Source organism: Acipenser ruthenus, chromosome 5 (genome assembly GCF_902713425.1).
Source record: "Acipenser ruthenus chromosome 5, fAciRut3.2 maternal haplotype, whole genome shotgun sequence".
Taxonomy (NCBI): Eukaryota; Metazoa; Chordata; class Actinopteri; order Acipenseriformes; family Acipenseridae; genus Acipenser; species Acipenser ruthenus.
Genome location: NC_081193.1, coordinates 86,549,985 through 86,564,119, shown reverse-complemented (window position 1 = coordinate 86,564,119; position 14,135 = coordinate 86,549,985). Strand labels below are relative to the sequence as shown.

The 14,135-nt window shown below is 41.2% G+C and overlaps 1 protein-coding gene across 1 annotated transcript in view; it reads right to left on the bottom strand.

Moving 5' to 3' along the window:
- LOC117402738 (GTP cyclohydrolase 1) overlaps window positions 1-14,135 on the bottom strand; it is a 37,039-nt gene that overhangs the window by 21,578 nt on the left and 1,326 nt on the right. The window contains exon 2 of the mRNA XM_059024706.1: window positions 903-964. The gene's annotated coding sequence lies outside the window, so the exon portion shown is untranslated. The remainder of the gene's footprint in view (window positions 1-902; window positions 965-14,135) is intronic.

The window sequence follows — 14,135 nt, the reverse complement described above, 5'->3', positions numbered from 1 at the left end:
TATTTATTGTTTGTTTTATAATGTTATATATATATATATATATATATATATATATATATATATATATATATATATATATATATTAGCTCAAAGATATATATATAGTTTTTACTTTAACTACTGGGGCAAGCTTAGCACTTGTTTCAAAATCGGTCTCGCTGTTATTGACAAGGGGATGAATGTGTTAACTTACAGGAACAGCTTTTAATTACCCTGCGATTTCACATAGGTGCCTTTATAATGACACGGCAGAAGGATGATGCTTTCTCTTCACTTTATGTTCACACACAGAAGCTTACTTGTCTTGAACCGTCTTAAATAACTGAACAATGTAATTAAATTCCTACATAGTACTAGCTCTGATTGAATGTTATATACACAAGCTTCAATATGAAAGCTGCAGCTACACGTGTTCAAGAACAGCTACAAGTGTTTAATGAAAAATGTATTGTAGCCTATACTTCACTAAAGCAAAAATCTATGCCACTGAAATACCTCTGCTTGACAGTATTACTACTGCTTAATTACAGTTCAAAGTAAGTTTCTTTAGTAGTACCAGTATCATTAATTAAGACTGAACAGATGTAAATTATTTATGTTTGTATTGCATTGGTATTATTTTATTATTCAGATTATATCTTTAAGAATTACTGAGCTGTCTGACAAACCTCTACACAGTTTGGCACATTCTCTGAGAGAGGCCCAGGGCCAACGGGAGAGTTCTGGGGGGCAAGTCGATCAAACTAACTTCCCTGCAGTGTAGTACTGAAACTTCAATCTCTTAACTTCCCAGTACTGACTTCCCCGAGGTCGATCAACCTTCAGACTAGCCGGGAGATACAGGGAAGTTGTGCAAATTTGAGTCGATCGACTTGGAGGAAAGTTCCATTTCCAACCCTCACCCTAGAAATGTGGGAAGAGCTTGATCGACTCCATGGTCTGAGCTTCTGTATGCTGACCTTCCCTTATTTGTTTTCACAAGCAGGCAAATTGGATCATGATAGCTTAAGATGAGCAGGTCACTGTCTGAGTCACACATTCAGTGTGTAAAATTGTAATATGCTTCCAAACATCTTTCGTCCGATTCCCTTGCCTTAAACTCATTATGTCTTTCTATATGCCGAGACTCCACGAGGAATCAAATCTGTACTTAAATGTTGTGTAAAGATAAAGATAAGGGTCACGATGCAGAAATCTGGGAGGTTTATCATGACGATTCCTATTGTAGCAGTTCTGAAGCTGTTCTCCCTTTTCATGTTTAAGAAGCAAACTTGTACAGAATGTATGACGGAGGAGAACTGGGTGACTGAAGATGTTGACTGTGCAGTATAGAAACCAACAGCAGTTAGCTGTGAGCCATGCAATGTGTCAAAGCAAAGATAGAGTTTAATTACAGTGGCCTTGTTACCTTTTTGTTTTGTGGTCTCCAGATGGCAGTATTATAGTATTTGCTGAACTTTTAGTTTATGCATAAGCACGTAGAAAAAAGAGGCACACAGAAAGGCACGTAGAAAAGGAAAACAAAATTGGTTTGGAGTGGCAAATTTTTGACTCCCGGGTATCAGATGTAGTTATACTTTTAAACCAGTGTCTAGTTAATTATCCAGTCTAATATTGTATCGATGTTACATTTTCACCAGGATTGATGGATCTGAACTCAATGGATATTACTCTATAGAGTGCATTGTGTGAATTCCTATTGCGATTATTTCCATTTGGGGGCAATAATTGGAATACAAGTTAAAACAAAATTAGTAGTTGGGATTATCATGACAATCTGATAAGTGGCTCTGAATAGCTAAGTAAACAGTATGCATGCTCTGTTTTGGGTACCACCAGTAATTCAAACTAATAAAGAATAACTGAATGATATTAAACTAATCTAAACAAAAATGTGTTAAACGTATGTACGTTACTTAGTTAATAATATTTATATTGAAATAACAAAAGGCCAATAAGGGCTGCTGTAGTGCGGTGAGGTGATTTTGGCTCCCTGTGGAATCCCCAGTGAAAACTGTCACACTTGGGTCTCGAACCCATGCTCCTCTGACTCTGACTAACCCTGCACACCATGAGGCTGTGCCTTTACCAGGGGAGACTCTCGGGCGGGACCCCTGATGTCCACCAATGATAGCTTTTGTGTGTAATTAAAATAGACTTCAAAATGTGGGTTTCATTACATCTGCAGACCTACACCTCACTGTAGTTTAGCTGCATTAACACTACCAGTCAGAGTAGTTGCTTTTCTGTAATATTTTAGTCATGGTTTGAGCCCATTTGAAGCAGTTAATCAGCAGCATTGGGGAGCTAGCTGACAGGAGAATGCTGTCAGTGTCTGCATCTATTCTGCACAGTTGTATATACTGGAGCAAAAAGCTGTTTTTCCACTTTATTGAGGACAAACTAAAATTCCGCTCTGTTAAAAAAAAAAAAAAGAAAAACAACAAAAAGAAAAACAGTCATAAGCCATGAGAATCAGAAATGTGGCTAATCCGTGTGTCCGCTGCAGTGAGTAATTTGCAAGTGAAGTTTGCCTCAAGGCCTTTGCTTTGCTGAGAAACAAAGTGCAGTCTCTGCCTAATGAAGCAAGCCGCTACTGCAGAGGCGGTGTGCTGAAGCTCGCGCTGGACTGAAAAAGGACATTTTTATATGGCTGAGGCTAAAAATAGAATAGAAATGAGTGCTCGAGACATGAATATGGTTATTGTAGAGACACAGGCAATGCATTCTGTGGAAAGACTAAGAGCATCAGGGACTGCATGTTCTGGGTTTGTTTTGAAACATTTATCACATCCTTAATTGAACTGGCAGAGTTATTTTCGGCACCTAATATTCAGATTGTTGTGTCCTCCTGGTGTCCTACTGCAATGAGCTATCCAAAGAGTTCTTCAGATGTTCCACACATGCAAACACATACTGACAACTACCACTAGAATCGAAAACATTTTCAATCCATTGTCCATTTATGTGTAGCACCCACAAGGCACAGTGGACACTGACTGCACAACAGCCTGCTTAAACAACCTGAATGTAACGCTAACCTACTACTTCACCCCAGGAAATCTAGATGGGAGAACCTATAGACCAAATGATGCCTGTTATTTGCCTTTAATTACTTTTTCTTTGTTAATTACCATTTCATATCTATTTCCTCAAACAAGAGGGCATGTTTCCAAAGAAAAAGCAAAAAACATGCAATTAAAAACAATCTTGGGGGAATACGCAGACTAAATAAAACTCACTTACTTAACTCACAAAGAGTCTGCAGCGCCAGATTGTCCTCGGATTATTTTTTCATGTCTTTTAATGTTAGTATTGTCTTCCAGGAATTTCACAAGGATGTTTTTACATCCACTCATCGGAAAATGTTCTACTGTGGGAAAGAGTTCAGCAAGGGCTCAGAGAAAGAATGCCAAGCCCTTGCTCTGTACAGTAGGTACAGCGGGTTCAAGGTCCCGACTCCACTGCCCGGCTACACCTTGCTGCTGTGCCGTGGATTGTCCTGTGGTAATGCTGATTCTATGACCATCCATCCCTTAGTATTTGGTCCTTATTGTACCCATAGAGGATGGGTGCACCATGAACATTCATGGAGTACTATAGTTTTCCACTCAAACAACCTAATTCGGTGAGTGAAATAGCCACAGCACTCCATTGATGTTAATGCAGTATTCTGTTTATGCAACAGATACAACATATTGAAATGAAAATATTTTTAAAAAGCACAGTTCAGAGAATGACTTTTCTTAGATCTGCGCTCCCCTGACTGTACCACTCACCCTGCACGATGCATAACAACATTGTAATTATGTGCAAGTACTTACTATGCAACTATTCTTTATTATTACTTATTTCTTAGCAGACACCCTTATCCAGAGCGACTTACAATTGTTACAAAATATCACAGTGCAAAGTATCACATTATAAAATATCACATTACAAATAAGAGCAGTTGTAAAGTACAATAAAATCAGTAGCAAAAAAGGATCAAATTCAAATAAGAGAAAAATAAAGAATACAGTAAATAATTACATTTAAGCGCGAGTTCGACTGAGACCTGTTAACTTATAGTAAAATATTTGCTTATACGAGTAAAGTCCAGTATGAGCACATAGTAAGTACGATAAATGGATGAAAATTATTTCAAATAAGAGCAATTACAAAAAATGTGAATATGGATACCTGTAAGAGTAAAATCAAGTACAAGATACAGGAGATAATTATAATTAAGAGCAGTAGTAGAATACGGCGAGGTATGGAGCAGTTCAGTGCAAGTACAAGCTGATGCAAGTACTGGTACAACTGGGTGCCATATAGTCCAGTATAGTCGAGAGTTGTGAGTTTTACAGGTGCTGTCTGAACAGGTGTGTCTTGAGGAGACGTCGCAAGGTGGTCAGGGACTGAGCAGTCCCGATATCCGTGGGTAGATCGTTCTACCACTGAGGGGCAAGGGTGGAGAAGGAGTGGGCTCTGGGAGCAGAGGTGGGGTACAGCTAATCTGCCGGTGGTGGAGGAGCGGAGGGGACGAGAGCGGGTGTAGGGAGAAACGATAGTCTGGAGATAGGAGGGAGTTTTGAATTGGATGCGAGCAGCAATAGGGAGCCAGTGCAGAGAGCAGACCAGCGGTGTAGCGTGTGAGAAACGAGGAAGGGAAAAGTCAAGGCGAGCAGCACAGTAACTACGCTGTAAATACACAGTAATTAGAGTCACTTAATGTAAAGTGTTACCAGAATAACATTCCCAAAACCATCTCTTTAAGTGAGTCAATTTCTGCATTTTGAAATTCACAGAAAGGTTACTGAGGAATGAATCATGATTTAATTATAAACATGGGTTTGGGTTGCAATGCTTTGGAGTGCAATAAAAGCGGGTAATTTTGCTTTTGTGGCATTCGATATTTCTTTGTACAAAAAATGTGGACGCCAACAGTTAAACTATTATTTAAGAGGGAGGCATCAAAGCCTCTATGAGTGCAATTTAAATGAAACACATTGCTTTCGTAATTAAAGAAATATTTTAAACTGGCTTTGTAAATCACATAGACAGTTCGTGATAAACTCAACAAAAAAAACACACTGTACAATACTGGAACCAATTTAAAAAAACTTCCTTGTAGTCCTTTGTAGTGTATTGCAGATGTTTGCCGGCCAGTATTAATGAAACTAAAACCCTAAATGGTTTGAGCCTTTGAAAACTGGTGCAAAGTTTGCCATTTTACTCAAGAATGTTTCAAACATTAGAATGCCCGGCTACAATTTCAGAAGCCACTTTGAACGTTGCACAACTTTGTGAAGTTTAATGGAAGAAGATGAGCTGTGGTGCTGCACTTTCATTAATTGTACATGTGGTATGAATTTGAATGTCTGGCCACCACTGCACACTTTCCAGAGCTGAATGATTGATACTAAAACGTTGAGCTATAATTGATTTCTAACATGTAAGCGCTAAGCAGTATTCTCAGGAATGTGTCTCACAACACAGCAAGTGACTGGAGTGGCCACTAAAAGGGGGTTAGTATCATTAGTGCTTCACAGTACTCATAGAGGTCTCATCTCAGTGCACTTTGCCATGACAACTGTCTGTTAAATCAGGTAAGGCACGAAACGAGATCAAAACACATCATTCTCCGCCCCCCCCACCCCCACCCCCACCCCCACCCCCCCAATCCATTTTTATCAAATGCTTGCACGTTGTTTTTGAGCTTCCATCTCAAAGCAGGTGCTTAATAGTTGTGTTCGACAGAATTAAAACACACAAAGGCAACTTTCTTCCAAACAATGTTGCATTGACTTAAACAGCGTTGTGTATGCTATCTGCCTGTCTCTCTGTCTGTGCCTGCATGTCTTTCCTCTTTCTGCCTGTGTTTATATCAATTTAGTCATTATATCCGTTTGGAAGTACTCCTTTAAAACACTGACACTGACCAGGGGGGTAATGAGTGGTCACCAAAGTCATAACATTAATCCGAGTTTATTTGGGTTGGGATCGGGAGAGTCCACTGGAGCCTGTCGACTTTGCCTCATATATAAAGTGGATGTGACACCATGGATTTGTTTTTGTAAGTAATGGAACCAATTGGATTAGAGCAGTTTTATGAGCTTGCTGTTCTGCTGCATTGCTGCATTAGAAGCTATGAAATGCAGCCACTGTGAAATTTCAACACTGTGGTTAGGAGTCTCCTTTCAGATGCCAACCCACTAATTTAACACTATAACTCCCAGAATGCACTGAGGGAATTTAGTATTGTATTATCGCACAGGTAGGATGCATGGGATCATACAAGAGTATATGCTGACATACAATCTGACAGACATACAATTTGGCCTTCACCACTTTCTTACAAGTTTTACATCGCTGCACAACAGCATGGTAAGCTGGGCAGTTGGATTTGAAATAGATTTGACACTGTTTTTGTCAAATATTCCAGCTGCATTGAAATGCATGTGCTTGTCTCATGTACTATCGCCCCTCACAGACTGCATACGCTCGTGTTCCTACAGGTATTCACTCAGTATGACTCACAGACTGCATACGCTCGTGTTCCTACAGGTATTCACTCAGTATGACTCACAGACTGCATACGCTCGTGTTCCTACAGGTATTCACTCAGTATGACTCACAGACTGCATACGCTCGTGTTCCTACAGGTATTCACTCAGTATGACTCACAGACTGCATACGCTCGTGTTCCTACAGGTATTCACTCAGTATGACTCACAGACTGCATACGCTCGTGTTCCTACAGGTATTCACTCAGTATGACTCACAGACTGCATACTCTCGTGTTCCTACAGGTATTCACTCAGTATGACTCACAGACTGCATACGCTCGTGTTCCTACAGGTATTCACTCAGTATGACTCACAGACTGCATACGCTCGTGTTCCTACAGGTATTCACTCAGTATGACTCACAGACTGCATATGCTCGTGTTCCTACAGGTATTCACTCAGTATGACTCACAGACTGCATACGCTCGTGTTCCTACAGGTATTCACTCAGTATGACTCACAGACTGCATACGCTCGTGTTCCTACAGGTATTCACTCAGTATGACTCACAGACTGCATACGCTCGTGTTCCTACAGGTATTCACTCAGTATGACTCACAGACTGCATACTCTCGTGTTCCTACAGGTATTCACTCAGTATGACTCAGAGACTGCATACGCTCGTGTTCCTACAGGTATTCACTCAGTATGACTCACAGACTGCATACGCTCGTGTTCCTACAGGTATTCACTCAGTATGACTCACAGACTGCATACTCTCGTGTTCCTACAGGTATTCACTCAGTATGACTCACAGACTGCATACGCTCGTGTTCCTACAGGTATTCACTCAGTATGACTCACAGACTGCATACTCTCGTGTTCCTACAGGTATTCACTCAGTATGACTCAGAGACTGCATACGCTTGTGTTCCTACAGGTATTCACTCAGTATGACTCACGGGCAAGGTTGTCATGTCCAGGTTTTTTTTTTTGCAGTCACAGGTTTCTATTTTTTTGGCTACTGCATGCTTCTGCAGATGTTGGCGCTTTTAAATATTTTTTTATATGGATGGTCCAATCAATCAAAATAAAATTAAAAATTAAGAAAAAAGGGCATATAACACTGTATTCTCATAATTCATATATATTGCAAAGCAGGTCCCCTTTCTATTCATACAGCTCCTGTGAGCCAGATTCTTGCATCAGCTCAAATCTCACCCTGAATTTAAGGTCAGCATTAAAGTCTTGTTTAAAATATTATTTATATATCTATTGAACTTTATTCTTTATTGCTATTCATTTAAAATAAATGTCGGTGTCCAGGTTTTTAAAATGCAGGAAGTTACATAATTGTGTTATTGTTTCACTTCATAGAGTTTTGCTTCAAGTTATGTCATTGTAGGTTTGTTCTACATGGTTGTCTTTGTGGACCATTTTATTATATGTGGAAAACACTGCAGACCCTCTAAAAAGAAGACCAAAAAATACTCCATAATTAAGTTGTGCCACTCTTGGTGCCCCCCTGTGCTAATTTCCAAAATCGCCACTGGTTGTTTGTTTGTTCCATGGCGTGCAGATTTAATTATGAGAATTTATTGGATTATACTTTTGTATAAATTTAAGTGACACGTTTTTGGCTACTTTTGGGCTGTTTTTGATTGAGCTTTTGGCTAGACGTCATACAGATCTGGCAACCTTGCTCACAGGTTGTGTTTGAAAACCAGAGCTCAGCGTTGGTATGCTTTTTTTTGTTTATTGTTTTTTCTTTGGGCACTAAATATGAAGACTATGAAATTGCTTTCTCGAAGTCGGGGAAACAGCAGGCGGGAGCTGCATTGTGACAAAAACTGTAAGAAACAGAATTTGGAGGAATTTCAGATTTCCCCCATTGATCTACTTTCATACAAAACTAATATACCATTTTTCCATATTAAGCAGCATGCCAGGGTGGAACAAGCAACGTGTAAAGCCTTAGTGCAAAACAGTAATTACTGTACAAGGCAGAGTAATCAATTATATTGACAACAGAAGAATCACAAGCAAGGGTTTTAGTCCAGGAGCATATTTGCAATCTGTAATCCAAGCCTCCACTAACAACCCACGTAAACTATTCTCTACCTTCTCCTCCCTCCTAAACCCTCCCCCCCTCCTCCTCCCTCCTCTATCTCCCCTGATGACTTTGCCTCCTTCTTCTCTTCTAAAATTTCAGATATCCGCAAACTCTTTAACACCTCTCCCTCCCCCGCACCCCCTCCCGCTCCAACTCCTACACCCACTGCAACCCCTACTAACTCACCCTCCTTCTCCACCTTCTTGCCCCTCTCAGACTCTGACCTCTCCTCCCTGCTCCAGGGTCACAAACCCACCACGTGTGCCTTGGACCCCCTCCCCACTCACCTCTTTCAAGCTGCTGCTCCTGCTCTACTCCCCTTCATCTCCTCCCTCCTCAACACCTCTCTACTTTCTGGTATCTTCCCCTCTGCCTTCAAAAAAGCCTCGATCACTCCCCTCCTCAAAAAACCTACCCTCGACCCCACCTCCCTCCAGAGCTACCGTCCTGTCTCCCTCCTACCCTTCCTCTCCAAAACCCTCGAGCGGACTGTACACCGCCAGCTCTCTGCTTTCCTGTCCAACCACTCTCTGCTTGACCCTCTCCAATCTGGCTTCCGCTCTGCTCACTCCACAGAAACCGCCCTCCTGTCTGTCACCAACTCACTTAAATGTGCCCGAGCTGCCTCTCTCTCCTCTGTCCTAATTCTCCTCGACCTCTCTGCTGCCTTTGACACTGTTGATCACTCTATTCTACTATCATCTCTCGCTGACCTGGGGATCTCTGGCACTGCTCTGGCCTGGTTCTCCTCCTACCTCTCCAACCGCACTTACCAGGTAACCTGGCGTGGAGCAACCTCCACACCTCACCCTCTCTTAACTGGAGTCCCCCAAGGGTCAGTCTTGGGTCCTCTCCTGTTCTCTCTCTACACCCGCTCCCTGGGCCCCCTCATCGCATCCTATGGTTTCTCATACCATTTCTATGCTGATGATGCTCAGATTTTCCTCTCCTTCCCCACCTCTGACTCCACCATCTCCTCCCGTATCTCTACCTGTCTGTCTGCTATTTCCTCCTGGATGCACTCGCATCACCTCAAACTCAACCTCTCTAAATCTGACCTCCTTTTCTTTCCCTCCTCCTCCCCCTCCTCTGATCTCTCCATCTCTGTTCCTCTGGAATCTACCACACTCTCTCCCTCTTCCTCAGCTAAGAACCTTGGAGTCACCCTGGACCCCTGCCTCTCTTATTCCCAGCACATCTCCACTCTGGCACGCACTTGCCGATTCTTCCTGAGCAACATCCGAAGAATCCGACCCTTCCTCACCAACTATGCTACCCAGCTCCTGGTCCAGGCCCTGGTACTCTCCCGCCTAGACTACTGCAACTCCCTCCTGGCTGGCCTCCCTGCGTCCGCCACCCGTCCGCTCCAGCTCATCCAGAACTCTGCTGCCCGCCTGGTGTTCTCTCTGCCTCGCTTCGCCCACGCTACTCCACTACTCCGCTCGCTCCACTGGCTCCCGATCACCGCTCGCATCCAGTTCAAGACTCTTGTACTAGCCTACAGATGCCTTGACCAGTCTGCACCCAGCTACCTCCAGACCCTCATCTCTCCCTACACCCCCACTCGACCTCTCCGCTCCGCCTGCACTAGAAGACTAGCTCTACCACCGCTACGCTCCCCTGCCTCCAAAGCCCGCTCCTTCTCCACCCTTGCTCCGCAGTGGTGGAATGACCTTCCTACAGATGTCAGGACTGCCCAGTCCCTGACCACATTCCGGCGCCTCCTTAAGACTCACCTCTTCAAAGAGCACCTGTAGAACTCCTCTGTTTGTATCCTGGGACACTATCACCCTTCATGTAAATGTGCTTTATTTTGCTCTTATCAGCCCCTATTTTACTGCATTTAATCCTGTACTTCAGAATACTGTAAACTGCCAAGTTTTTAACCTGTAGTACTTTGTATTTAATCACATCCTGATGTAACTATCACTTTTTAATCATATCCTGATGTAACTATCACTATTACCTGCTGTATTATTGAATTGTGGTTTGTCAAACTTGTACTTTGCTTGAACAAAAGTTATTGTATTTCTTGCTCTTATTGTATTACTTGTATTGTAACGCTTGAAATGTTTTTGCTTACGATTGTAAGTCGCCCTGGATAAGGGCGTCTGCTAAGAAATAAATAATAATAATAATAATAATAAAAACAAAAGGGAGACCACATCAAAACAAAGGCAACAATTCAGGTAAGACAGCTATTAAATGTATTTATCTTAATGCTAGAAGTCTCAGAAACAAAATGTTAGAACGTGAAGCTACTGCGCTAACAAGTAAATACGATGTGATAGGTGTTACAGAAACTTGGTTGTCTGAGAGTGATGGAGACAAATATAATATTAGTGGGTACACACTGTATAGGAAAGACAGGCAGGACAGAAGAAATGGTCTTGAAGCCCAGGTGTTAAATCAGGACAAAGAAAACAATGCAGAATCAATATGGGTCAGAAAAATGGACAAAAATTCAAAGGGCATAATAATAGGAGCGTGTTATAGACCGCCAAATTCAGACCCCGATCAAAATAATCTGTTATACAATGACATTAGAAATGCGTGTAGAAAAGGAGAAGCCATACTAATGGGGGATTTCAACTTCCCCCATATAAAATGGGAAAACCCGGTGGGGAGCACGACGGACAAAATTGAAATGGTGGAAATGACAAATGACTGCTTCCTAACGCAATTTGTCAAGGCACCGACTAGAGGGGAGGCATGCCTTGATTTAGTCTTTTCAAATAACGAAGACAGAATAACTAAAACAGAGGTCAGAGAGCCATTGGCAAACTCAGACCACAACATGGTCTCATTTGAAGTGATTTTTAAAACCCAAAAAGTAATGACTAAAGCTAAGGTTTACAATTTTAGAAAAGCAAACTATGAAAGTATGAAACAGAGACTAACAGAAGTAGATTGGAGTAAAATAGAGAAAACATCCACAGAAAAAGGATGGCAGTTTTTTTAAAAATGTAGTACTAGAGGCGCAAAACAATTACATCCCAAATGTAGACAAATCTAAATCTAAAACAAAATGGCCAAAATGGTTTAATAGATCAAGTAAAGAAAATATTCAGTGAAAAAAGGCACTTTACAGAGCATTTACAGGGACCAAAAACAAAGCACACAGAAAGAGTACTTGGAACTGCAAACACAAGTCAAAAAGGAAGTTAGAAAGGCCAAGAGAGAGATAGAAATGAAGATTGCTAAGGGGACTAAAACCAATTCCAAAATGTTTTTCCAATATTAACAGCAAGAGAACATTCAAAGAGGAGGTTAAATGTCTAAGAGACACAAATGGCAAAATCATAGACAAAGAAAAAAAAATAGCAAATATATTCAATGATTACTTTTCATAGGTTTTTACAAAGGAGGACACGGACAACATGCCCCACATGTTGACCTGTTCCTATCCAGTTTTAAATAACATTAGCATAACAGAGGCAGAAGTGTTAAAGGGACGAGGAGCTCTTAAAATAAACAAATCCCCTGGGCCAGATGAGATCCTCCCAATAGTACTCAAAAGAAATGAAAGAAGTTATTTACAAATCGCGAACGAAGATCATGCAACAGTCTCTTGACACAGGGGTTGTACCGACATACTGGAAAATTGCAAACATAATACCGATCCGACCAATAAACCTGACTTCTATTATATGTAAACTTATGGAAACTATAATAAGATCCAAAATGGAAAATTACCTATATGGTAACAATATCCTGGGAGACAGTCAGCATGGTTTTAGGAAAGGGAGTTCGTGTCTAACTAACCTGCTTGATTTTTTTGAGGATGCAACATCGACAATGGATAATTGCAAAGCATACGACATGGTTTATTTAGATTTCCAGAAAGCTTTTGACAAAGTCCTGCATAAACGATTAATTCTCAAACTGAATGCAGTAGGGATTCAAGGAAATGCATGCACATGGATTAGGGAGTGGTTAACATGTAGAAATGGAGCGAGGTAAACAGTGGTGTACCACAGGGATCAGTATTAGGTCCTCTACTATTCCTAATCTACATTAATGATTTAGATTCTGATATAGTAAGCAAACTTTTTAAATTTGCAGATGACACAAAAATAGGAGGAGTGGCAAACACTGTTGCAGCAGCAAAGGTCATTCAAAATGATCAAGACAGCATTCAGAACTGGGCAGACACATGGCAAATGACATTTAATAGAGAAAAGTGTAAAGTATTGAACGCAGGCAATAAAAATTTGCATTATAAATATCATATGGGAGATACTGAAATTGAAGAAGGAATCTATGAAAAAGACCTAGGAGTTTATGTTGACTCGGAAATGTCTTCATCTAGACAATGTGGGGAAGCTATAAAAAAGGCCAACAAGATGCTCGGATATATTGTGAGAAGTGTTGAATTGAAATCAAGGGAAGTAATGTTAAAACTTTACAATGCATTAGTAAGACCTCACCTAGAATATTGAGCTCAGTTCTGGTCACCTCGTTACAAAAAGGATGTTGCTGCTCTAGAAAGAGTGCAAAGAAGAGCAACCAGAATTATCCCGGGTTTAAAAGGCATGTCGTATGCAGACAGGCTAAAAGAACTGAATCTATTCAGTCTTGAACAAAGAAGACTAAGCGATGATCTGATTCAAGCATTCAAAATCCTAAAAGGTATAGACAATGTCGACCCAGGGGACTTTTTTGACCTGAAAAAAGAAACAAGGACCAGTGGTCACAAATTGAGATTAGATAAAGGGGCATTCAGAACAGAAAATAGGAGGCACTTTTTTACACAGAGAATTGTTTTTTTTTTTTTTTTAATTTAGTCGTCGCCAATTATTTTTTTTTTTTTACCCCGGTTTTCTCCCCAATTTAGTATGCCCAATTATTATCTGTATCCTCGGCTCTACGCTCGCAACCCCCCCCGCCGACTCGGGAAACGGAGGCTGGAACACGCGTCCTCCGAAACGTACTCCTGCCAAGCCATCATTTTTCGCACTGCAGATCCACAGCAATGCCACCAGACCTATAGTGCCGGAGGACAACACAGATCTGGCGGCTCCGCTGCAAAACCACATAAATGATCATTTATTTTTGGAGATTTTTTTATGGCTGATGAGGATTTCCAGGATATGTCTCCATCAGCTTTACCGTCACTACCAATAACACAACATGAACTCTGGCAGCTATCGTCTTGCAGGCATTCACATGCTTCTGTGCAAGCTAGCTAGTGACTGACTGTACAGTACCAGCATATCAGGGGCGGCTTGCTTTGTCATTATTGTGATCGTCATGACAACAGTGGGTTTATCCCACTGCCAGCCATGACCAATGAATGGGTAAAGATACTTCAGGTTTTGCAACTAAGCATTATGCCAGATATTTATGCGATAGTATTGTCATTGCATGTTGTCATACTATCATTGTGTAACCAGGGGGAACCTGCAAAAATACAGTGTATAAATAGCGTGGTAAACCTTTATAAGGGAAGTAGGCATGCTGAAACAGTAGTACATGATGATTAAGCACACAGAACATGGGATAATAAACAGACACAGCATGTGATATCA